This window comes from Marmota monax, unplaced genomic scaffold (assembly GCF_021218885.2).
Source record: "Marmota monax isolate L192 unplaced genomic scaffold, Marmota_monax_Labrador192_F-V1.1 WCK01_AAM20220418_F8-fsc00401, whole genome shotgun sequence".
Classification (NCBI taxonomy): Eukaryota; Metazoa; Chordata; class Mammalia; order Rodentia; family Sciuridae; genus Marmota; species Marmota monax.
The window spans coordinates 626,178-651,386 of record NW_026692020.1 but is presented as its reverse complement, the minus strand read 5'-3'; the positions used below and the strand labels follow the sequence as shown (position 1 = coordinate 651,386).

Below are 25,209 nucleotides of genomic sequence, written 5' to 3'. Positions count from 1 at the left end.
GACTCCATAGTTCTGGGCCCAAGGTGAGTCAGAACATTATGGCAGAAGGAAAGTGACTCAAGACATGACAGCCAGGAAACTGAGAGAGAACTTTTTGCACCAAGACAGAGTCATGTCACTGTCCAATGGGCTATATGCAAAGGGGATGTATGTCCCTTCTGAGTCAATGCATTTTAAATGCAGCACAAGACTCCAGGGTCCTCTTTCTCTGCAAAACCAACCAAGGATGCCTCCTGTTTCTGGTGGTACAAATGAGTTGCCATGTAGAGAAGAGTTGCTAAATTACGTGGACCTGCAGAGAACTTGAATTTATCATCATTTCTGTGATGTTTATTACAAAAGCACAACACAGCACATCCTCACTAATATAAAAAGATGGTAAGAAATGATCACACTTTCTACCCACAGTGTCTTTATTTCCTACTAAGTGTTGTAATTATTTCTAAGGGTATGTTGTATTGATTATGTTAGATATTTAACTTTGGGGTTTTTTTGTGTGTGTGTGATTATTCTTTTTAACTAGATTTCTCCTTGCCCCAACCAATGATCTTATAATAAATATAATAACCACTTCGCTGAGTTAATGTAACAAATAAAACAGACTACCAAAATTATTTTATTCTTTCCTTCCTTTTCTATCTCCTTTCCTTCCCTAATTTTCTCTCCTTTTTTCTTTCTTTTTTGTACATACCTTTTGCAAGCAATGACTACTTAACAACTCCCACAGGTTATCTTTCATTTGATTACAAATAATCACTAATGTGCTAAAATGATAGGATTCTCTAAATCTTCTCTATCTTCTCCCTTTCCTCTTTCCTCCCATTTCAGTGAACCCCTGCTGTCATCCAGAATTACACCTTTTGTTCTTTTTTTCTTCTTTGAATGGATCCAGGGACTCAGCCTTACAATTTTTGAGATGTTGGGAGTGAGGGATTTCATCATTCAGAGTCTCCTTCTACATTTCTAGGCTGCATGGTGGGACTCAATTCCTCAAACTCTCTTTATTGCTTACTGCATAGAAGTCCCATTTCTATAAAAGTTCTACTGTTGCCATAATCTAAAGCCATAAGAAGACAAAAAAATCTTTTGAACCAGGGAAAATCAGGGAGCCTTAAGCTCATAGTGCCAAACTCCATTCCTTCTTCCCCCTCTAAAACGATAATTGGTCCAAAAGAACAAGATTCAAAATGCACTGAAAATGATAAAGCAGAAGCATATCTGAAGCTAGTAAACCTTGCCAGCACCGTGTAGCAGGAATTACATGTTAACAGCTGAGACTGGGTAATGTTGTTTATTTACTTGCATTACTCCAGCCACAGATAGTAAGGTAATCCTTTATGCTTGTATTTATCCAGTTCCTGTTTTTTTCCCCTGTGTCTCCAGTTTTCAGACTTAGACTCAACTCTTGCTCCTATCAGCAGATTGTACTTTTTGACTTTACTCTTCAAAGTCCTCTGTTTGGCATGTCTGTTTTGGGACATTTCCTTTGGCTCTGTGTATTCTAGGTCAATCCTCAGAAGTCTGCCTTAGCTCTGACCCTAGCAGACTAGGCCAAGATGGAATTGGGCACATATGAATGGATTACTATAAAAACCTAATAGTGAATAAAATGAAATATTTAACCAAAAGGCCACACACGGTATGCTAAGAGATGGCTAGCACTGACTCTTGAGGTTAATTGTTAGATATTCAAGAATTTTGAATGTCACTTGTTAAACATAGCCATTACTAAAATTCAAACCATTTAAACTTATAATTAGTTAAACCATATTAAAACAAAATAAATACATATGCAAAACTCAATATTTCTAACTACTAGATGCTTACTATTTTCTATTCTCTTGGGATTATCTGCATCTAATCTATCTGCATGATGAGAAGGCTGTGTAATGATGCACAATTGAACATATTTTCCCAAACTTGCATGAGTGATGTTGGTCACAGGGAGAGTATTTACACTATAAAAATTAGCAAATCCTACATATGAGAATCCCACCACCCACATACAGCCAGCTGCTAAACACCTAATAACATACTACTTTAAAAGGGTAGCAATGTCTTCCAGATGGTTAATGAAGACAAAGATGTGGGGTAAAGAGAATATTTATAGTACTTTCCTCAAATTTATTCTCAAACTGTTCCTTTCCTAAACAGGACCTTAAACTACCCAGCCACAGAGCTTATATGTTTCCTTGACCTCAGCTGTAGAAATGGGCCTTTATTTTCTTCAGCCAAGTGGTTTATCAAAAGTTTTTGACCATTGTAAATCTAAGGATGGATTCATTATCTAAATCAGGCCAATTGTGGGCACTGAGTCTGATTCAAGTTGCTTGAAATTGAACTGTCAGGAAATTCAACCTGTCATTCCTGCTGGTCATGAATAAGGAAGCATGTAGCCTCCAAGGACACTGATAATCATCTTGGAACCACAAATAAAAGAGACTGCCCAAGAGTGATTATAAGCTGAGGAAGAAGAACCAAGAAATGGTGAAAGAACTAGGTTCTGGACCAGGCCTTTGTCTAAAAATCTAATCTTAGGCTTTATGTGAGTCAATGAATTTCCCTTTTCCTTTAATCAGAGTAAACTTTACTTTCATTTACTTATACATGACATAGCAGTTGTATCTTTAAATGAGGTAATTGCAGAAAGAAAGTCAATACACTTAGTCCTTTACTTCTCAGGACTTTATGTGTCTATATGTCTGATTCTCCAACCACTAGATTTTATTTTTGCACATCATTATATCTTTAGCCAAATTAACAATGCATCCTGTAAGTAGGGAGTAAGTAGTAAGTGCTTAAAATAAGTTTACTTAATTGAATTGGTTAGCAAATCTTGGGGGAATTGTGCAAGAATGGAGTGAATCAGAGTAAATTCCTCCTCTCTTCTTTGGCCAAACAGTCAATTTGAATCCATCTGTTGTCACTTGTGAATGTCCCAGGGAAAAAGGAATGAAGCAATGCAACTTGTGAGTCCAACAGTTCAGTCTGCAAACTAGAAAAGGTTGTAGTATTTTGCTAGGAAGGCTGAAAATTTGCTGTAGTTTTCTAGTTGGCAAAAACACTAAGAAAACTCCTTTGGTCTATGTTTGCATGGTGCTAAGTATCTGAATAAGAATTAAAACATGAAGTCAACATGCTTCAAAAAATCTATGCATATTACAGCACTTTGAAAAAATATCCAGTTACTGAACTGGAATTCCCTTGTTTATCCAGAGTCCAGGTGTCTTAGGTCAACAAAAGCAATGACAATGAGAGTGATAATCTCAGAACTATGTGGCACTGAATTTCTCAATGAAATCTGTCCCTTATGATTGGAGGAGGGAGAGAGATAGGGAACACTGGCCAATCAACATGAATCATTCGATTACATTTCAAAAAAGAAATAGATGCACTGCTTCTCTTTCTCACCTATTCCCTGTTTTGTTTTGTTTGTTTTTCTACAGCCATACCACTGTCTATCATACAAACATTGTATTTATTTTTATTACACTGATTGTTTCTCCATCTCCTAATGAAAGCTCTAGGAGGACAATTATCTGGCTCTGTTTTTGTTCACTGCTCCATTCTCAGTACCTAAAATAGAATCTGGAACAGAATAAATGCTAAAAAAAAACTTTTAGTGAGCAAATAAATGGCCTGTAAAATGGACATTTGCTAGTAAATTCACAATTAAGAAACTAACTGCCTCATGAAAAAAATAAGGATTTCTTCCAAATGAAATTAAAAGACTCTGTACCTTAATAGTTCAACTAGTCTGTATGACTATAAACAATTTGTTTAACATCCTACACTTTTTTATTCCCTTTTGGAAAATTAAGACAACTCTGCCAATCCTGTACTCTCCAAAAGCTTCAAAGTACTTCAAAAGAGGCAATAGCTGTAAAGTCTTAGGTTAAAGAATCAGTAAAGGAGCTCAGCATGGATGCTTTTCCATAAAAGTTAAATGAAGATCTCAGTTGTCCTTTTATGTATTAAATAGGAAAAATTCCATTCGCAGTTTTTTTTTTTTTTTTTTTTTGTCATATGCCTATGAGCAATGGTGTGTCAATCACTTTTCTATTCCTATTGTTTTGAAAGTTTTGTTTTTGTAAATTTTAACTAAGCATTTGTAAGCAAAACTGTCATTTCCAACACTTCAAATTTGTTTTTCAGGCCAATTGTTTTAAAGATGAAAATAGGTTTACTCCACAAATCCAAACTGATATTTATTTAAACTTACGAAATGGTATTTCTCCAGAGTAATCACCCTCCCCTGCATTATGTTAATAGCAAAACTCTCTTTTTGTTGTAGAAATTCTACTTTTTCTCTTATCATTTCCCCCTTCAAGCTGAATTCTGTTTTTCAGGATGTCTCCTTCCAATCTTTAAAAAGAGACCCTGTACCTTTAATAACAGAGACCTGGTGAGAGGTTTCTTTCCAAACTTGTTCCCTGGCTTCAAAGTGATGAAACCAGCTGTAATTTGAGAGCCCAGAGATCCTTAGGATCTTTAGCCAAAGGAAAAGCTCCCTCCGTATTCCCACCCAGTCCAGAAGTTGAAAGTGTCAAAAGGCAAGAGCTTCTCTCTCTAGCTGCACTGCTCCATCTCCCAGGAGCAAGGGGCAATGGAGCCAGTGACCTGCAGCACTCTGCAGGAGGCCTTCTCCCCTCCGCCCTGTGATCCCATCTGGGCTGCAAGAGAGCGGTAGTTCCAGCAACTGAGCAAATGCAGAGCGAGGTGCACCCTGCAATGTTGCAGGGCAGTGCTACCCAGGCGCTGTCGCCCACAGCCACATGAAGACTGCTGGGGTGCAGGGGCCACGGTGCAGCAAGCCGACGGGGACTGAGGAGGACACTGTCTCAGGAAGGCACTGACTCCCAAGAGAACCCCTTTCCTTGTTCCTGGACAAAAGAGTCTTCTCCTGGGGTCCCTGGTCTTCCTGAATATTCAGAATGATGGTCCCGAGTTCCTCTAGATGGGTTTCCCCTGCCACCTGTGTCAGGGCTACTTTGACTGTCCGCTCTACCCAGAAATGTCCAATGGGACTCTGCACCACTACTTTGTGCCCGACGGGGACTATGAGGAGAACGATGACCCCCAGAAGTGCCAGCTGCTTTTCAGGGTGAATGACAGTCGGCGCTGCTCCCAAGGGGAAGATACCCAGGCCAGTAGCTTCATGAGTCTCACCCTTAGAGAGGAGTTTACCATGCTGGGCTAGGTTAGCTGAAAAACGATTATCTTAAAGTATGAGGTGGAAGGGCACAAATGCCAGAGAGAGCAATCAAATCAGCTCCGTAGTGGAGGGTGGGGGATAGATGAGGGGGCTAAATTTTTCCTTACTCTTATAATATTTTATATCCAGATTTGCACTTTGAGAATGAATCTGAAATCATCTTTAAAAAAGAAAGAAAGAGTTGAAAGTTGAAGTGGTTGTTTCAATTCTGTACATTATTTATGTGATTGTTACAGATTTATCTATCCGTGGGAAAGAAGGATTTACAGCAATGCCCCCTCTTTCCTAGTGAGCTTTAAAATAACTCTGCAGAGATATTTGTTTCAGCTACATCTGAAATGTTACAAGCTATGCACTAGAGACTGATTAAACTTCCCCTTCCTGGAGATTATGGGATATACCCAAGGACCATAGTGCGAAGCTCCTTTCACCTTCAGCGGTCTCTCTTGGGCTCTACAAACAATGTGACTGTTTTTCAAATGAGGTCCAAGGTGTTGCTCTCTATGCCTGCCAGTCCAAGGAAGTTTCTTTTTGCTTCTTCTGCTTTTCTCTCTTATTTATTAACCATGGTCTGTGAGTTTGTTTTTTTTTTTTTTTGTAAGCATATTGTTGGGAAACTCTGTGCAAATCATCCTTTATAGGAAGATTTGCAAGTTTCCTCTGTGGGTGTATGTAAGTTTCAGCAGCAACATTGAAGAAGTCTCTGCTTTGTGGTAGTTGCCCTCTCATGTTGATATGCTGATTTGTAATGTCTCATTGTGTGTCTATGCTTTGTCATCAGTGTAAGAGTCAATTACAAAAAAAGTAGAAGCCTATGATTGAAGTTGTCAATGTATTTTTTTTCTCATTCAGGGGTTTTGCTTCTTTTTTTTTATTTACTTACTTATTTTATTATTTTGGTACATTATAATCATACATAATAGTTGGATTCATTGTGATATGTTTATATATGCATATAGCATAATTTGGTATTTATTAATGGTTATTAAGCTAAGGAAGACAATAAGTAACTACGTGCCCCTTTCCTAGGGTGAAGTCAAGTCTAAACACAAGAACACAAGCACTTATTTCACAGCTGTTTCTGAGCAAATTAATTCCAGTTCTCCCCTTTTACAAAAAATTTCTTCAATGATTCTCACAAACTCACTCAATTATAGAAACAGTGATGCTTTCAGAGTATTAAATTCTCCTACAGCATACAAGATTTGGCTAACAGATCTTTTTGTTCTTTTTTTTTTTAATTTTTTTTATTGGTTGTTCAAAACATTATAAAGCTCTTGACATATCATATTTCATACATTAGATTCAAGTTGGTTATGAACTCCCAATTTTACCCCAAATACAGATTGCAGAATCACATCGGTTACACATCCACATTTTTACATAATGCCCTATTAGTAACTGTTGTATTCTGCTACCTTTCCTATCCTCTACCATCCCCCCTCCCTCCCCTCCCATCTTCTCTCTCTACCCCATCCACTGTAATTCATATCTCTCCTTGTTTATTTTCCCATTCCCCTCACAACCTCTTATATGTAATTTTGTATAACAATGAGGGTCTCCCTCCATTACCATGCAATTTCCCTTTTCTCTCCCTTTCCATCCCACCTCATGTATCTGTTTAATGTTAATCTTTTCTTCCTGCTCTTCCTCCATGCTCTGTTCTTAGTTGCTCTCATTATATCAAAGAAGACATTTGGTATTTGTTTTTTAGGGATTGGCTAGCTTCACTAAGCATAATCTGCTCTAGTGCCATCCATTTCCCTGCAAATTCTATGATTTTGTCATTTTTTAGTGCTGCGTAATACTCCATGGTGTATAAATGCCACATTTTTTTTATCCATTCATCTATTGAAGGGCATCTGGGTTGGTTCCACAGTCTAGCAATTGTGAATTGTGCTGCTATGAACATCGATGTAGCAGTATCCCTGTAGTACGCTCTTTTAAGGTCTTCAGGGAAAAGTCCAAGAAGGGCAATAGCTGGGTCAAATGGTGGTTCCATTCCCAGCTTTCCCAGGAGTGACTAATCCACAAAGCTACAACTATCTTATATTTGATAAAGGAGCTAAAAGCATGCAATGGAGGGAGGATAGCATCTTCAACAAATGGTGCTGGGAAAACTGGAAATCCATATGCAACAAAATGAAACTGAATCCCCTCCTCTCGCCATGCACAAAAGTTAACTCAAAGTGGATCAAGGAGCTAGATATCAAATCAGAGACTCTGCGTCTGATAGAAGAAAAAGTTGGCTCCGATCTACATATTGTAGGGTCGGGCTCCAAATTCCTTAATAGGACACCCATAGCACAAAAGTTGATAACAAAAATCAACAAATGGGACTTACTTAAACTGAAAAGTTTTCTCTCAGCAAGAGAAACAATAAAAGAGGTAAATAGGGAGCCTACATCATGGGAACAAATTTTTACTCCTCACACTTCAGATAGAGCCCTAATATCCAGAGTATACAAAGAACTCAAAAAATTAAACAATAAGAAAACAAATAACCCAATCAACAAATGGGCCAAAGACCTGAACAGACACTTCTCAGAGGAGGACATACAATCAATCAACAAGTACATGAAAAAATGCTCACCATCTCTAGCAGTCAGAGAAATGCAAATCAAAACCACCCTAAGATACCATCTCACTCCAGTAAGATTGGCAGCCATTAGGAAGTCAAACAACAACAAGTGCTGGCGAGGATGTGGGGAAAAGGGTACACTTGTACATTCCTGGTGGGACTGCAAACTGGTGCGGCCAATCTGGAAAACAGTTTTGCTTCTTTTTGCCTATTAGAAACGTGTACTTCAAGGAGGGGGATATTCTAATTCTAATAACTCCTTAGTTAAGTTTTATTATTCAGCCAATAAATGTGTTTTCATATAATACTGGCTTATTTTCTAATTTATATCTGTAGATTTCATATTTCAAAGAGAGGCCCATGCAAAGGAGAGAGGATGGGATTTAAGCCAGTTTACTTAGTGTGTATGATAAAGAAGGAAGGAGAGCTATGCATTTAACAATCCCCCCCCCACTGCTAACCTTTACTATCCTCATGAGGAAAGAAAAAAAAAAAAACAGCTTGTGCCAGAACTTTAAATTTAATCTCTGCCTCTCTGCTTAAAAACTCATTTTCTGCTGAGAGAAGCGAGATTTATTCCTACGTACTGGGCCATGCTGCTTATGGAGGTGCTGGAGAGCGGGTGCTGAGCTGTTGGGTATGAAGTGTAACAGAACAGACTTTACCACCTGAAACTGCTGCTTCAAGTTCAGATCAGGCAAGGAATAAACCTAGTAACAACCAACAAGACCAAAGAAGAGTACACTTAAGTTGAAGACACAACACTTGATCTGAAACAAGAAGTTTGTGCCTACTCAACAGCTTTGAAAGAGAACTTCCCAACACTGCTAGTAGTCTTTGTTTTCTTCAGTGCTGTACTGTGAGATGCCCGGTGCAGCAGCAGTTGTATTCTTTATTAGTTTGGTAGATCTTTTTCTCTCGCTCTTTTTTTTTTTTAATACTAGCAACTTTCATCCTTTGAAACGTGTGCTGAAAAAGAAGAATCAGCAAATACTACTGAAAGTGCAATATTTGATTATCACTGCAACATGAGCTTTGATCCAAACCTTCTCCACAACAATAGACACAATGGGTACCCTGTAAAGGATGATGGAAAAGCTCTACAAGCTCAAAAAGCCAAAACAACCATTTACCTGTCCGAGATTTATTAGTAAGACCATAGCGCCCAGACACAGAAGAGAAGGGACTTGAGAGAGAGAGAAGAGAGGGAGAGAGAGAGGAGAGGGGGAAGAGAGAGAGAGGAGGGGGGAGATTGAGGAGAGGGGGGAGAAGGGGGGCAGAGTAAGAGAGAGAGGGAGAGTAAGAGAGTAAGAGAGGTAGAGTAAGAGAGCGAACACGAACAGGGTATTGATATTTATGGGTTTAACACAGGATGAGGAGGAGCAAGGCGAGTGGGCTGTTACTTCTTCATTGTCTGAGAGTTCACGCCACTTCAGGGATTGGAGGTGTGCCATTCAAAGTTTGTGCCATTCACAGGGATTGGAGGTGAGGGTTCACACGCCATTCAGTGCATCATGGACCTGAGCTCCTGGAAGAGAAGTGCTCTGGGCGCCATCTTTACCAACATACCCCAATGTGTGCAGCACTGCGTGAAACTGGGGTTATTGAAAAACCATTAAACTCTTCTGGATTTATTCAGTGTTCAGAACGTCAAGCTAGACTTTTCTTCCACTGTTCACAATATAATGGCAACCTGTAGGACTTAAAAGTAGGAGATGATGTTGAATTTGAAGTATCATCTGACCGGCGGACTGGGAAACCCATTGCTATTAAATTGGTGAAGATTAAACCAGAAATCCATCCTGAAGAATGAATGAATGGACAAGTTGTGTGCACTGTTCCTCACAACTTGGAGAGTAAATCTCCAGTTGCCCCAGGTCAGAGTCCAACAGGGAGTGTATGCTACCAACGTAATGGGGAAGTGTTTTATCTGACATACACCCCTGAAGATGTTGAAGGGAATGTTCAGCAGGAAACCAGAGATAAAGTAAATTTTATAATTGATAACAATAAATACACTGGTGCTGTAAGTGCTTGTAACATTATGCTGTTGAAAAAGAAACAAGCCTGCTGTCAGGGAGTAGTTTGTGCCATGAAGGAGGCATTTGGCTTTATCGAAAGAGGTGATGTTGTAAAAGAGATATTCCTTCACTATAGTGAATTTAAAGGTGACCTAGAAACCTTACAGCCTGGAGATGATGTGGAATTCACAATCAAGGACAGAAATGGTAAAGAAGTTGCAACAGATGTCAGACTTTTGCCTCAAGGAACAGTCATTTTTGAAGACATCAGCATTGAATATTTTGAAGGAACTGTAACCAAAGTTATCCCAAAAGTACCCAGTAAAAACCAGAATGACCCATTGACAGGACGAATCAAAGTTGACTTTGTGATTCCTAAAGAACTTCCCTTTGGAGACAAAAATACAAAATCCAAGGTGACCCTATTAAAGGTGACCATATTAGGTTTAATATTTCAACAGACCGACATGACAAATTAGAACGAGCAACTAACATAGAAGTTCTATCAAATACATTTCAGTTCACTAATGAAGCCAGAGATATGGGTGTGATTGCTGCCATGAGAGATGGTTTTGGTTTCATCAAGTGTGTGGATCGTGATGCTCATATGTTCTTCTACTTCAGTGAAATTCTGGATGGGAACCAGTTCCATATTGCGGATGAAGTAGAGTTTACTGTGGTTCCTGATATGCTCTCTGCCCAAAGAAATCATGCTATTAGGATTAAACAACATCCCAAGGGCACGGTTTCATTCCATTCCCATTCAGATCATTGTTTTATGGGCACTGTAGAGAAAGAAGCCACTTTTTCCAATCCTAAAACCACTAGCCCAAATAAAGGCAAAGAGAAGGAGGCTGAGGATGGCATTATTGCTTATGATGATTGTGGGGTGAAACTGACCATTGCTTTTCAAGCCAAGGATGTGGAAGGATCTACTTCTCCTCAAATAGGAGATAAGGTTGAATTTAGTATTAGTGACAAACAGAGGCCTGGACATCAAATTGCAACTAGTGTGTGACTTTTAGGTCATAATTCCAACAAGAGGCTCTTGGGTTATGTGGCAACTCTGAAAGATAATTTTGGGTTAATTGAAACAGCCAATCATGATAAGGAAATCTTTTTCCATCACAGTGAGTTCTCTGTTGATGTCAATAGCCTGGAGCTGGGGGACATGGTCGAATACAGCTTGTCCAAAGCAAAGGCAACAAAGTCAGTGTTGAAAAAGTAAACAAAACTCACTCAGTGAATGGCATTACTGAAGAAGCTGATCCCACTATCTATTCTGGTAAAGTCATTCACCCCCTCAGAGGTGTTGATCCAATACAGATTGAGTATCAAGGAATGATTGAGATCATGGATGAGGGGGATATGAAAGGTGAGGTGTATCCATTTGGCATAGTCGGAATTGCCAATAAAGGGGATTGCCTGCAGAAAGGGGAGAGTGTCAAGTTCCAATTGTGTGTCCTGGGTGGGCCAAAATGCACAGACTATGGCCTATAACATCACGCCCCTGCACAGGGCCACATTAGAGTGTGTGAAAAATCAGTTTGGCTTCATTAACTATGAAGTAGGAGATAGCAAGAAGCTGTTTTTCCATGTAAAAGAAGTTCAAGATGGCATTGAGCTACAGGCAGGAGATGAAGTGGAGTTCTCAGTGATTCTTATTCAGCGTACTGGCAAGTGAAGTGCCTGTAATGTTTGGCGAGTCTGTGAGGGCCCCAGGACTGTTGCAGCTCCTCGACCTGACTGGTTGGTCAATCGCTTGAAGAACATCACCCTGGATGATGCTAGTGCTCCTCGCCTAATGGTTCTTCATCAGCCAAGGGGACCAGATAACTCAATGGGATTTGGTGCAGAAAGATTTGTCAAGCTGCTGTCATTGACTAACCACATCCATAAAGCACATCATTAACCCTCTATGATCAAGTTGAGGGGATTCTGGTGAAGAGTTCTGAATATCTCCCTCTTCATCCCTCCCCAAATCTGGAATACTTATTCTATTGAGCTATTACACCAGTTTTAACACCTTCCTCGTGTTATGTTTAAAAAAATAAATAAATTTAAGAAACCATTTTAGAATTATGCACAGTTGCAGCCTGGAAAACTTAAGGTGGTGCTTTATAGTATCAATTATAGGAGCTTTATTTGGTGCATTTAATGCAACTGGTAATTGCAAAATCCACTTCGTCTGTGTAAGTGAAAAATACAGACTGTTATCTTGTTGGCCCTATGAAATTCCGCACGTGATATTTAGTATATACTCTACCTTCATTACTTCTGGCAAGATGTTCTGCCTTAGCACTCAGTTGCATTCTTTTCCTTTTCTTTCCTGTTCATTATGCTTTAATTCTGAGGACCATATGAGGGTAGGATATATTACCTTTTAAAAATTACAAAAATTTGTATAGGCAAACCATTTTCTTAATTTGATGGCCAAATGTTAAAATGTTATTTTTCATATCATTTATAATCTTGTCACAATCCACTTAACAAAGTTTGGTTAGATTTCAGTGAAAATTATCTTCCAGAGTAGTTTTTTTTTTTTTTTTCCCCTGGGATGGGGGGCAAGTAACTTTACTACAATTAGTATATATAGTGTAGAATTTCGTACAAATGAAGTGTGCCAGAAGTGTGATAATTTGAACATATTTAAACAAACAAAAAAAAGGACAAATGCACAAACTTGCTGCTGCTTAGATCACTACAGCTTCTAAGACCCAGTTTCTTTTACTGATTTAAAAACAAAATGAGAAAAAGAATTAAAAAGTTGTGCCTGAAATGAATCTTTATTTATTTATTTATTTATTTTTTAAGTAGCTGCCTGGTTCCTGTGTCCTGTAGAATACAGGCACTTGACCCTTGGTGTAGCTTCTGTTCAACTTTATATCACGGGAATGGGTTGGTCTGATTTCTTGGCCCTCATCTTAAATTGGCCATATTCAGGGTCCCTGGCCAGTGGACTGAAGACTTTGCTAAGATGACAAGGGTCAGCTCAAGGGATGTGGGGGAGGGCACTTTTATCTTCCCGTTGTCATTTGAGATTTTGATCTCTGGGTAAAGAGGCCATTTATCTTTGTAAACACAAAACATTTTGCTTTCTCCAGTTTTCTGTTAATGGCGAAAGAACGGAAGTGAATAAAGTTTTACTGATTTTTGAGACACTAAAAAAAGAAAAAAAAAACTCATTTTCTCCAACTTCTCCCATAGACTCAATTGGAATAGTGCATAGTTCATACTTTATTTACCCTCATCGTGCAGAGGGAGCATTTTATTTTAATTTGCTGGAAACATAGTAGATGCTTAATTATTTTAAAGCTGAGTCTATGTTATTTAATCAACAGCTTTAAAACATGAAAATTCACTTTATTTCATATCTTCCTCTGGCCAATCCTCACCATCACCATAAATATGCTTCTCTCCCCAACTCTCCCTGTCATGCACACATCCATACACTCACACTAAAATAAATAAATGTTCTTGTTCATCTGTTGAGTAGAAAGTCATTTATTTTTCTCTCATGTGAGGAAACCAGTTTCTATGACCAGTTTAGAACTATTTCTATGAAGTTACAATATCTTCCTACTACAGTAGGGGAAACTGAGGCCTCAAAAGGGTAATTGAGTGATCCCCACTCAGTTAGCTCTAAGAGCCCTAGGACTCCTAGATTTAAGTATAGGACTTTCTTAGACTGTTCTTCCTCAAAGATACCAAAAGAGAAAAGAAAGTGGCTGGAGGCTGAACCCTTTGCTTACAAATACAATAGAAGAACTTATAGAACAGCCCTTAAAATCCTTATTTATAATTTTGTTTCATCATTCAGGGCTTTTAGCTGCCTTGCAGATTTGTGTGGAGGAAGGAGTTCAATCACCACTTAGAAGGGCTTCCTTTTTTATTCTGTGGGGATAAAAATCAAGAAAAAAAAAAACCAGTAAGAACAAAGATATTTGGTAGTTAACAGTTCATAGATTGAAGACAGCATTCTTTCCTGTCTCAAAATTGTCATATCACTTCAAGGTGCTCAGATGTAATCCACAGACATATCAAATGCCATCTTTTTTACTTTCCCAACTATAGTAAAGAATGCTGTCCCCAATTAGGGATGTCTTCCCTGGGTGCAGGAAGGGAAGTGGCCACACATCTGTTACAAATTTGAAAACCCTGAAATAGATTATATATGAGGCACTTTCCAGTGCTAGCCTTTTATGATTCCTACAAAACCAGAGCGAAAGTATCCAGCATTGAATTACTCCATTCAAGGCTAGATGTGCATATTGCCAGTAATCCCTCAGAGTCTTATGTAAATGGTCCAGAGGGTAAATGGGACCTTCAAGGTGCTGGGAGGGATCTGGGGCTGCCCTGAATAGCCAGCCCAGAGGCTGGCAGCACAAGGCTTTTCTAACCCTCTGATGGTGGAGAGCCAGGCCACTAAGATCTTTCCTCTCCACTTCCTCATTTTTCTCATTAGTCTTCCTTACTCACACAGTGACACATTCTCTATTATAGAAGTGGTCTTTTACTTCTCAGACCATGAAACATCTAGAGTCTGAACAAAACCACATGCTCTCTTCCATGAGAAATCTACTCACAAACACATCTATACAATTTGGGGTTTACCTGTTTTCATAAATATTTGTTGATCTCTTAATCTCCATCAGATGCTCATCTCCATCAGATGTAGGTGATTTGGAGATGTTACAATGCCTTGGGACTGTATCTGTGGACCCAAAGTTTAATAGAGCCTCTTAAAGTTTTATTTGGAGCAGAAGGCAATTGTTCCTGTTGTGATCATTATTACCAAACACAGTAACAACAAATTTTTACTGGTATGTCAATATAGTGGTAAGCCCCAGTACTAAGAACTTTGCCTGAGTTAATTCCTTTAATTCTGATAGCAATCTGTATGAGGAATTTTATAAGAGACAATGATACATTTTAAGCACTTTTTAATAACAGTGCCCAAGATAGAGTGGATCCTCAATAAATGTTAGTTGTTATTACTGCTTTTATTGTCATTATTTTTTTGGCAGTGGCCCAGAAGTCCTAGGCACTTTCAGCAAGGTTAAAACTGTGCAATGTCTATGTACTTCATTGATGCTTATTTAGAGTGAGATGTGATCAAATAAAATAAGAATGTAGAGGATAGGGGTCCACTGGGGGCTCTAGCCATCTGTTCCAAATGCTGTCTCTCTGGTTCAGATGCCCCAAACTGTCTTTCTGTCAGAAGATGATTGGATTCTGTGCTTATATAATAATTCATTGATAATTTGTGAGATGCATTGTTTTGCACCACTAAATCTCACTCTCTCAATCTGACCATGTGAGGAAGCATTTGGTAGGTACTTATCTATCTAGAGCTTGTTGGTGAAAGACAACAGACTAGCTTGGCCTCTGCAAGATCAAAGCCTAGCCCATGGATTTCACCAGAATCCTCCAGAAGTCATCAGGTATGTTATGCATGGCAACACAAAGAGGTTGCTCAAAGTTCACATATTTTCCATTGCTTTTTAAACGCCTGTATATATTTCTGCTAACAAAACAGGCTCAAAACTTTCTAACAAAGCCTTAAAACTTAGACTATAAACTACTTTAATAATTTATGTAAAGCGTTTCAGGGCATTTTTCAGAGGATGATTATTAAAATCATCTTAATATGGAATATTATTTGGGTAGAAAATATGATAACTAAATGTATGGTTTACACAGGCTTAATATAAGAAGGAAAACATTCTGAGGCCTAAAGTTTTGATTAGAAATAGCATACAAAAATATGTAACAATAATTCACTAGTATATGGAATTGGATACTATAAAGCAACTTAATTTTTAATTTGGACTGGTCTTTAATGAATAAAATTTCTAAAGTTAGGGTCTCAGTAGATATGCCATTCATCAAATAGTTTTTATGTGCCACCATACAAGGTACCCAGGAAAGATCTATAGATGTGTAATCTAAACAAAGATTTAGGACAGCAAGTTGGAGAATGACAAGCCTCTATGGGAGCTCAGAAGGAATCTAATTTAGAATTGTTTGGAAAATGCAAAGCAGTGTTCCGTACAATAAGGATTTGGCATATTAACACATTCAAGAGATGTAGGGGTTTCAGTATTGCCGTCCATGTTGTTTTTGATCTTTTAATAACTTTTCTTCTGAATATAAAGCCTTAACTTCTGGGTGTTGATAGCATGGAAAAGATAATGAGCACAAAGAAAACAAACTCATTCATACTCTCAAACTCCTTCTGCCGCACACCCAGTATTTGTTTTCTTTCAGCTCTTTTCATGCATCTTTATGTGTATCTTTTTTTTTTAGGAAAAAGAAATGATATGGTAAGAACACATTGCTTGTTTTCAATGTTTACTGCAGTCATTAAATATGTTTAACAGCAACAATCCTTTCAAAAGGCTTAGTTGTATCCACAAGGCTTTAAGAGTCAGAAGTTCTGGGTTCTAGATCTTTTCCCACAATCTATCAGCTGTGCAACTTGGAAAAAAATATCTTAGATGTTCTGACATCCAGTGACTTTGTTTGTAAAATGAAGATAAAAATAGCTAGCATTTATTGAAGAAGCATGACTCAAAACATTTTCTGTAAGTCATCTTACAAAATTTTCCCAGGATTTCATTTCAGGTAGACATTATATTTTTATGTTTAAAGAATATAAGTACACACAATATTGGGTTTTGTTGTGATTTGTCCAAGATTTCACACTTGGCTACGAGTCAAAATTTAAGCACAGGTAATCTGACCCCTCTACCACCACAATAACATCTAAATGGTGCTTTCTCAAGTTTCTTAAGGCAGGAGATTGAACCCATCATTTGTTAACACATTTTCTATTCTAGGATCTATGATAAATTATCTGTGAAATGAACATTTCCCTTATATGAATTTCTTTTTTTAGTAATTTTTTAGTTGTAGTTGAACACAATATCTTTATTTTATTTATTGTTACGTGATGCTGAGGATCGAACCCAGCATCTCGCACTTGCTAGGCGAGTGCTCTACTGCTGAGCCACAAAACCAGCCCCTTATATAAATTTCTTAATTGAAAATTTTTCAAACCCAAGTTATCTCAAAGAAAATTTTTCTTTATCTGCATGATTTTATTTTGAGAATTATAAATTCCTTATACCTGCATGTGCCACTCTGTGGTTCCTTGCCTAGGAACAGCTGGCTTCATGTAAAATCTTACTTTTTCCAAGCACTTTCACATGGATTGTCATGTTTGACCATGAGAAAATTTTTATAGATACTGAATTGGCAAGAACCATTCATAGAATTCACCATCTGGGAGATAGTGGCCCAATTTACAGCTAGTAAATTATTCTGTCAGTACTTCCTAGACTCACATATAAAGATTTCTCATTCAGGAAAGTTTTCCAAGCTCAAAAATATAATGCTAGGCAGTGTTATGTACTATTTTAGATTAGGTGGTTTTAAAAGACCTCTCTGAATAACTACGAAGGATATTTGAAAAGAACCTTAAATCTTGAGTAGAAGCCAAAAATGTAAATGTCAGAACAAAAGAGTGTGCCTGGTAAATGAACAGTGAGTGCAAAATCCTCCAAGCTGAGGAAAATTTATGTGGAAAAAAAGAAAAGAAAAGAAAAAAAGGCAATTGGACTATAGCAGAACAAGTCAGAAAAACAGTGAAAGACTTTGAGTAGAGGAGAACTGAGGGTTAGGTAATAGAAGAATTGAATGGCCACAATAAGAAATTTGGAAATTATTCCAGTTTCTAGGGGAAGGCAATGGGGGATCTAAGTAGAGAAAGGGAAGATCTGATTTACAGAAAAGGACTACTATAAAAGGAGATCAGACTGCAGGGCAGCAAGGTAGAAGCAGAAAGGCACTTAGGTAGTTACTAGGCCACATCAATTACAGTGAATGGAGGTTGTAAGGGGGTAGTGCTGAAAACAGCAGTAACTTGTCTTAATCCTGTACAAATATTTCCTTTTTGTGTCAGAAAAACACTTTCCCATCTGCTCTTGCAACTGACCTAATTCTCCAACTCTGGATTCCATCTCTTTCTCCTCATTTGCATTTAATGTTAGTATTTTCTCCTTCTGATTCCAAACCACCTTCCTCTCATCAGGAGGATCAGGATCAGGACAGGCAAGCATAGAATATAGCTGCTCTTTCTGATAATACCAGGTAATGTGTGGACCCCAGCTGACCCTCTGAATCTAAGCTCCAATTCTTACCCACTACTCCAAGCTCTGGCTTCCCTGCTTGAAGGGTTAAAATACAGATAGAACCCAAAAGGGGCAGATGTGTGCACAACCACAAGCATATTTCACGTGTTTGGCTATAACCAGAAAGCAACTATAATTGCAGAAAAGTTTAGACATCTTCCCTTTATCAACTATCTCAAACATCATCACTGTATCTCTATTTATTCTGCATTTTTTTTTCACAAGAGCTTATCTACCTGAGTTATATTTAAATACAAAACTGTGTTCTTGAGGATTTCCAGTGACCTTAGAATTTTGCATTACCTTGGGTTCAGTCTGGGGATGAAACTTTCTATTTTGACTCTAGATAGCATTTAGTTTGGTGACCTATATATTTCACTATCTCCCTCTTTTGCTCTTCTATGAAAAACAGAAGATATTTTGTATGTCAACATCTTACTGTTTATGGAAAGGAACCTGACAGCTATGATTAATGAAGTGAAGTCTCCATGCTCCAGGGCTGGCAGTAATGGCTTGCATTTTCCAGTTGTGAAAAGTTTCCTCCTGCAGGCAGTTAAAGAAATGTGTTTCCTGAATGTCTTATCTGGCTTTGATTTTTGCACAACTCTCAGCCCAAGACCAAGCAACAGAAATACTCTACTTAATTTTCAAAATGTACCCTTTGCTGGCAGCTATACTCGGTCAACCACTGATTCTTTCCACAAAATTCTACTACAGATTAAATTATAAAGTGCATAAATCCTAGTTGGTTTGCTTTGTTCTGAATTTTACTTTTACTTACCTATCAAATATCAGTCCTGCTCCAGTTCCCTCATCTCCTTGCCTCCACCAAGATCTTTCTCTCTTGTTCTCTCTTCTCTTTGCAGTATGGTTTCACTTTTAGAAGTGTGGGAAATAGAGGCAGAACCCAATTCATACTGCTCTTCTACAATTTATTAGCTGGGATATGCAATCAAACTGTGTAACCCCTCAGTCTCAGTTCCATTGCCACAGCAGTAAATATGACATATAATGTGCAAGGTTCTTATGAGGATTGTATAAACCCATGTGGGGCAAGGGCTGATCATAATACAGAGCAAAACTATCACTATTTTCACACTATGTAGCAGTGTGTAGCTCATCAAGAGAATCCTCTTTTAGAAGAGATATTTTGTGTGTTATTAAGTTGAAATGAGAAACATCATATTTTGAATTTAGATATTCCATGTATATCCTATGAATCAGTCAGTCTTCACCTCCCCATTCTCAGCTGGTTCCTCAGAAGCCAAAGATGTGTTCATTCCCATTCACACAAGAGTAGTTCCTATGTATATGTTTATTTCCCAAACATGTTCTCCCTATGTGGAGCAAGACAGGGGAGCTACAGCAGGCAATAACAGAAAATTTGCTCTTTCTCCATTTCCAAATGTTAACCATTATTTCACAGGGTGAGACATATAGAAGAAACTTAGGAATTTCTGCATATAGACTGCAACATTGGATAACTCCCCAAACCTAACAAAAACCTATGAGTTAAAGAGAATAAGGATATTAATATCTAATATTTATTGAGCACTAGCCACTTATTAGATCCTGGGTATCTGGAAATGTCCAGTTTTATTTTCTCCCATAAAATGAAAGGCCAGACCTCAATTGTGGTGACCATATTTAAGTGATCTCATTATGGAGAGCATTAGGGTGACATGAAACTCTTCATGTAACTTCTGTTATGAGATTTGTTACCCCTAGCTTCCTGGTAGAAATCTGTAGTTCGCAGCAAGAGATTTCCAGAGATGATTGGGCTGATCCAAGTCCTGTTTCAGGACTGATATAAATGGCTGTCTTCACTAAGAGTACCTTGAGACATTTGCCTGTATTCATGAAGATTTCTTAAAAGAGAAGTTAGCTTGACAACTCTTGAATGTACCTGCTCCTCTACCTGGGCAACAAAGGAAGAGGCCTTGGCTCATTTGAATGAGGACTTAGGATAAGGCATGTGGTCTTTTTAACATGGCCAGAAAAGATTTGAATCTGTACCCTCTTTAACACAAAAACAGACAATCTGAACCAATGAATGGTAGTATGTGCATATAACTAGCTATAAATATAAGAAACTAATAAGTATATTTCATTTCTAAACTATTGGCATCTTGGTCACTTGAAAACTTCAAAAACAAAACAATTTTTAACTATTTGGCTCAAGTAAAAACTTATTCAGGCATAGAAATTGGCAAAGGTTATACTAATGATAAATACTTATCCCATAATCACATTTTCCATAAACCCTCCAATTTCCAAGAGTTTAACCAAAAAAAAAAAAAAAAGAATTGTGGAGAAAAATCTGAACAGACAGTCCACAAAAACAGCATAATGTTAACAGGATGTTAGGGTTTACAGATTTTACCATTTCCTCTGTAAAAATCTTACCATTACCAAAACATGGAACTACCACTTTTGCCTTTAAATAACTGTTTAAAAAACTACTTTTCCAAGGAATTATTCTTTCATCAGACACTGAACACCTACTATGTACAGTTGCTCAATATGTACAGGTGGACCTTGTTCCTTCTGATCCTTCCTATAACACAACTGCCCTGACATGTTATTACACAAGAACAATAATAGTATGGACATAATAAATCTTCCCATTCACAAACACATGGACATGAATTCCCTAATTTATGAAGCACTCCTTTTCTTCTCGGAGACTGCATTCATGTGTTGGAAAGTTCAAATTATAAGAAATTGTTTACATTTTTATTACAAATTTAGAACAGACAAAAATATGAAAACTTTTCATATTTATGGGGTATTGTGAAAAGTTTTAATACATACATGTGTTATATAATATTTAAATACGTTGAAATACGTTTTGATACCTATATATGTTATATAATATTTAAATAAGTTTAATATAATTATCTCCTCCAACCATTTGTCATTTCTTTATGGTGAAAAAACCCAAAATCCACTCTTATACCTTTTTGAAACTCATAATACATTATTGTTCTCATCAGTTACCCTACTCTGCATTAGCACACCAGAAGTACTTACTCCTGTATAACTCTAACATGGTACCCATTGATCAACATTTCCCCAACCTCCTTCCCCACAATTCTCCCCAGAGTCCAGTAACCACCACTCCTCTATCCACTTGTACACGTGAGGCAAGCACTCTACCAACTGAGCTATATCCCCAGGCCCCAAAACAACCATTCCAATGTCCAATAACATTTCTCCTGTTTTCTTTAGAAGTTTTATAGTTTCCAATCTTACATTTAAGTCTTTAATTCATTTTAAGTTGACTTTTGTACCTTTTGGCAGATGGGGGTCTAGTTTCATCCTTTTTCATGTGGATATCCAATATTCACAGCACCATTTGTTAAAAAAGTCCATCCTACCTCTAGAAGGTAGGATGTTTTCTGCACCTTTTTCTAAAATTATTTGACTATTGATATGTAGGTTTATGTCTAGGCTTTCTGTCCTATGTGCTCTGAGTGTCTGTTTTTATGCCAATAACATTCTGCTGACATTACTAAACTTTTTAGTACATTTTGAAGTTGAGTAATATGCTGCCTCCTGCACTGTCCTTTTTGCTCAAGATGGCTTTGAAGTTTCAGGTTTTGCTGTGGTTCCATACAAATTTTAGGAATCTTTTCCAAGTTCTGTAAAGAATATTTGATGTTTTATTATAAGGATTGTACTCAATCTGTGGATTTTTGGGGGGTGGTATGGACATAACAATTCTTCCCATTCACAAACAAGGGGTATCTTTACATTTGCTTGTGTCCTCATCATTTTTTTTTAATTTTGTTGAGGTTGTTGGTGTTTTATATTTTGAGATGAAATCACTCTTCACTTATCTTTCATCATTCATGGACTCACAGCACCTACCCCTCCCTTTTCCAGACTAAGTTAATCAAGTATCCAGTAGCTCCTTTGGCCAGCCTCAATATCCCTAGTTCCTCCAACTTTTCCTCACATAACATAAACAATAACCCAGATCTGTAAGCTTTTTGCCAGGAAGAAAGGATTTGTTGTAGTTAAAAGCATAGCCTTTGCTGACAGATAAACCCCTGGGTGGAATTTCAGTTCTGCACTCACATCCATGCCCAAGGAATGTTTATTTAATCTGACTATATTTTGGGTTCCTTTTACATAAATTGATAAAGATGATACCGACCTCCTAAGGTTCTTGGGGTAAATAAATGTACTAATACATGTAAAATGCAAAGTGCCATGTTTAACCCTTTGTAGGCATTCAACATATATATTTGAATAGAGGAATGAATGAACCCCTAGTTGGGTACTTTGTCTAAACTCAGCACTAAGACATTCTATAGAATAAGCAGCAACCCTGGAGAAGACCCTGCTGGGAAGATGGGCATAGAAGATGCAAATGAGAACTTAGGGATATCATGGTTGATGAATTTTATACAAAGTTCACCTCAGCTCTTTCTGTACCAACCACCCAGAAAGCAGAGTACTTCATATATGGCATTCTGTTCAGTACAGGAGTGGAAGGAAAACTCTTGAATGCATGTCCTTTCCTACTCCTCTGGACATTCTCATAAAGATCCAATCACATGCAAATTTAAAAAGTTCAAATACTAAGTTATTTTGGGAATGGGAGAAAAGGTACTTTATATTCTTTCTCCTTCCTCTACAAAAATAGCTAAACAAACTTTCCTAACTCATTCCCAAAACCTTCTTGTTTGGGCTGATCTCAGTCCTGGAAGGTCTTACCCTCAAGAGAAAGGCCTGAGAAAGTCATTAAAGGCAAGTGAGAACCCTGGAATGGAAAGATGCAGGGAAGATGGAAATTCAATTGGATTTTTCTTCCAGGTGATCCATCTTTCAATAACAGGAAGATGAAACCAAGTAAACTGCCTCAAGGATAACATCTCCTAAATCATTATGAAATTAAATATAGCTTGAAGTGGTGCTTTGGATATAGTATGCCTTGCCTAGAATTCAGGCTCCTCTCTTCATTATCTAGATTGTGGAAAAGAGACTGAAATTACTTAGGACTCAGTTTTCTCCACTATAAAAAAAATAGATAATGGTCCTCATAAGATTTTGAAGAGAACTAAAGCAAAGAATCCGGTTTGTTCTGTTTCTAGTATGTACCTTAGAACTATCTCATTAGGTGTAAAACAAGAAGCCTTTGACCTATTAACATATTGTAATCAAACACTGATACTGAGTCTATACCCTTTCCCTACTCCTTACTCTTATTCCTATGTCCCTTCTGGTTCTCGGTGGGAAGGAAAAATACTATACCAATATATTATCCACCACTTCTCAGAAAAAGCTTATCAAAGAGGAAGGACCACATGCATTAGGGTTGGAGTATAACATAAAAGGAAAGGCACAGCAACCAGGATGTTGCTAAGCATCATGCAATGCCTACAGTGTTCTCCTGTAATGAGAAATTATCTAGCCAAAAATATCAATAGTGCCAAAGCTGAGATTCACTGGTCTAGAATACACAGGACATAAGGGATTGGTGGCACAAGAGGGAGATGATAATAAAAGGATCTTGAATATCAAGCTAAGATTTCTTCTGAAAGATAATGCATTATAGGATTACAGGATTGCATTATAGGGTTTGAGGTATGAAGAAAACAGAATTTGGGGACGATTTGTATTACAAAGCTTTGTCTAATATACTGGAACATAGAGAGTTCTAGGCATCCTCATGCAAGTGTACATCTTTTATATCATATTGTAGATATAATGCCCCAATATCTGCTTGAGAAGTCATCAAGGAGGAAATTTAAAAATTCTTAGAGATAAATGAAAACACAAACACAGCATATAGGAATCTATGGGACACACTGAAAGCAGTTCTAAGAGGAAAATTCATTGCTTGGAGTTCATTCCTTAAAAAGAAAAAAAAAAGAAAAAAAAACAACAAATAAAGGATCTCATACTTCATCTCAAAATCCTAGAAAAAGAAGAGCAAAACAACAGCAAAAGAAGTAGAAGGCAAGAAATAATTAAAATCAGAGCTGAAATTAATGAAATCAAAACAAAAGAAACAATTGAAAAAATTGACAAAACTAAAAGTTGGTTCTTTGAAAAAATAAATAAAATTGACAGACCCTTAGCCATGCTAATGAAGAGAAGAAGAGAGAGAACTCAAATTACTAGCATATGGGATGAAAAAGGCAATATCACAAGAGACACTTCAGAAATACAGAAGCTAATCAGAAATTATTTTGAATCCTTATACTCCAATAAAATAGAAGATAGTGAAGGCATTGATAAATTTCTTAAGTCATATGATCTGCCCAGATTGAGTCAGGAGGATATAGACAACCTAAACAGACCAATATTGCCGCAGTCTGGCTGCAGCAAAATAACCGGGGGGGGGGGGGGGGGGGGGTGACGAATAACTTGTGTACGTTGATACAGCAGGAGTGGAAGCAGTTTATTGTAGGACAGGAGTGGTATTTATACATTTCACACAGCTTATCTAATTAACATAAACTAGATACAGCAGTTAACCAATAAGGAATCTCCACACTTAACGGCATTAACATGAACTAGATACAGCAGTCAACCAATAAGGAATCTCCACACTTAATGGCTCGCTTTTGTTACTTCACAAACCCTCTGGCATTTTGCCAGGCACCATCCAGACTTGTTTACGAACTCTAACATTCCCCTGGCAAAATGCCAGGTGTTATTTTAACTTGTTTACAGACTCTATCATTTCCCCCTTTTGTTTAATTTAAATAACGACCATAGTGGTTTTTACAGAAACACCATAAATAACCTGCTACAAACAGAAAGGGAGGATACAAAATGCCACAATACCAAGCCAATTGATGGCTCCATGTAAGAAGCCCTTGGAAAAATTATACCAGCAATGACACCGTTAGCCAAGATACCGAGTTACAATTTGTTGTACATTACAGTTTGTTGTCTCAGTCCAGGTAAAGCACTGTCTCAATAGATTAACTCACAGTCCAGGTAAATCACAGTCCAGGTAAGTTCTGCAGGCAGCTAGCTTAAATCACAGTCCAGGTAAGTTCTGCAGGCAGCTAGCTTAAATTGTAGCAGCAGAAACAGCAACAGCTCCGAAGTCTCATCCGTTTCTCAATCGAAGTTTCCTCCGACTCTCAGCAACACTGGAAATTCTTCCACCTTTGTTTTCACCGGCACTGGGACAAAGGCAGGAACTCTGGCAATGATGCTAAAGAAAATCCT

At 37.7% G+C, this 25,209-nt stretch overlaps 1 pseudogene; it reads left to right on the top strand.

Annotated features, from left to right (window-relative positions):
• Positions 1-9,381: 9,381 nt before the first annotated feature.
• On the top strand, positions 9,382-12,352 carry LOC124097404 (cold shock domain-containing protein E1-like; annotated as a pseudogene).
• The last annotated feature ends 12,857 nt before the right edge of the window (positions 12,353-25,209 follow it).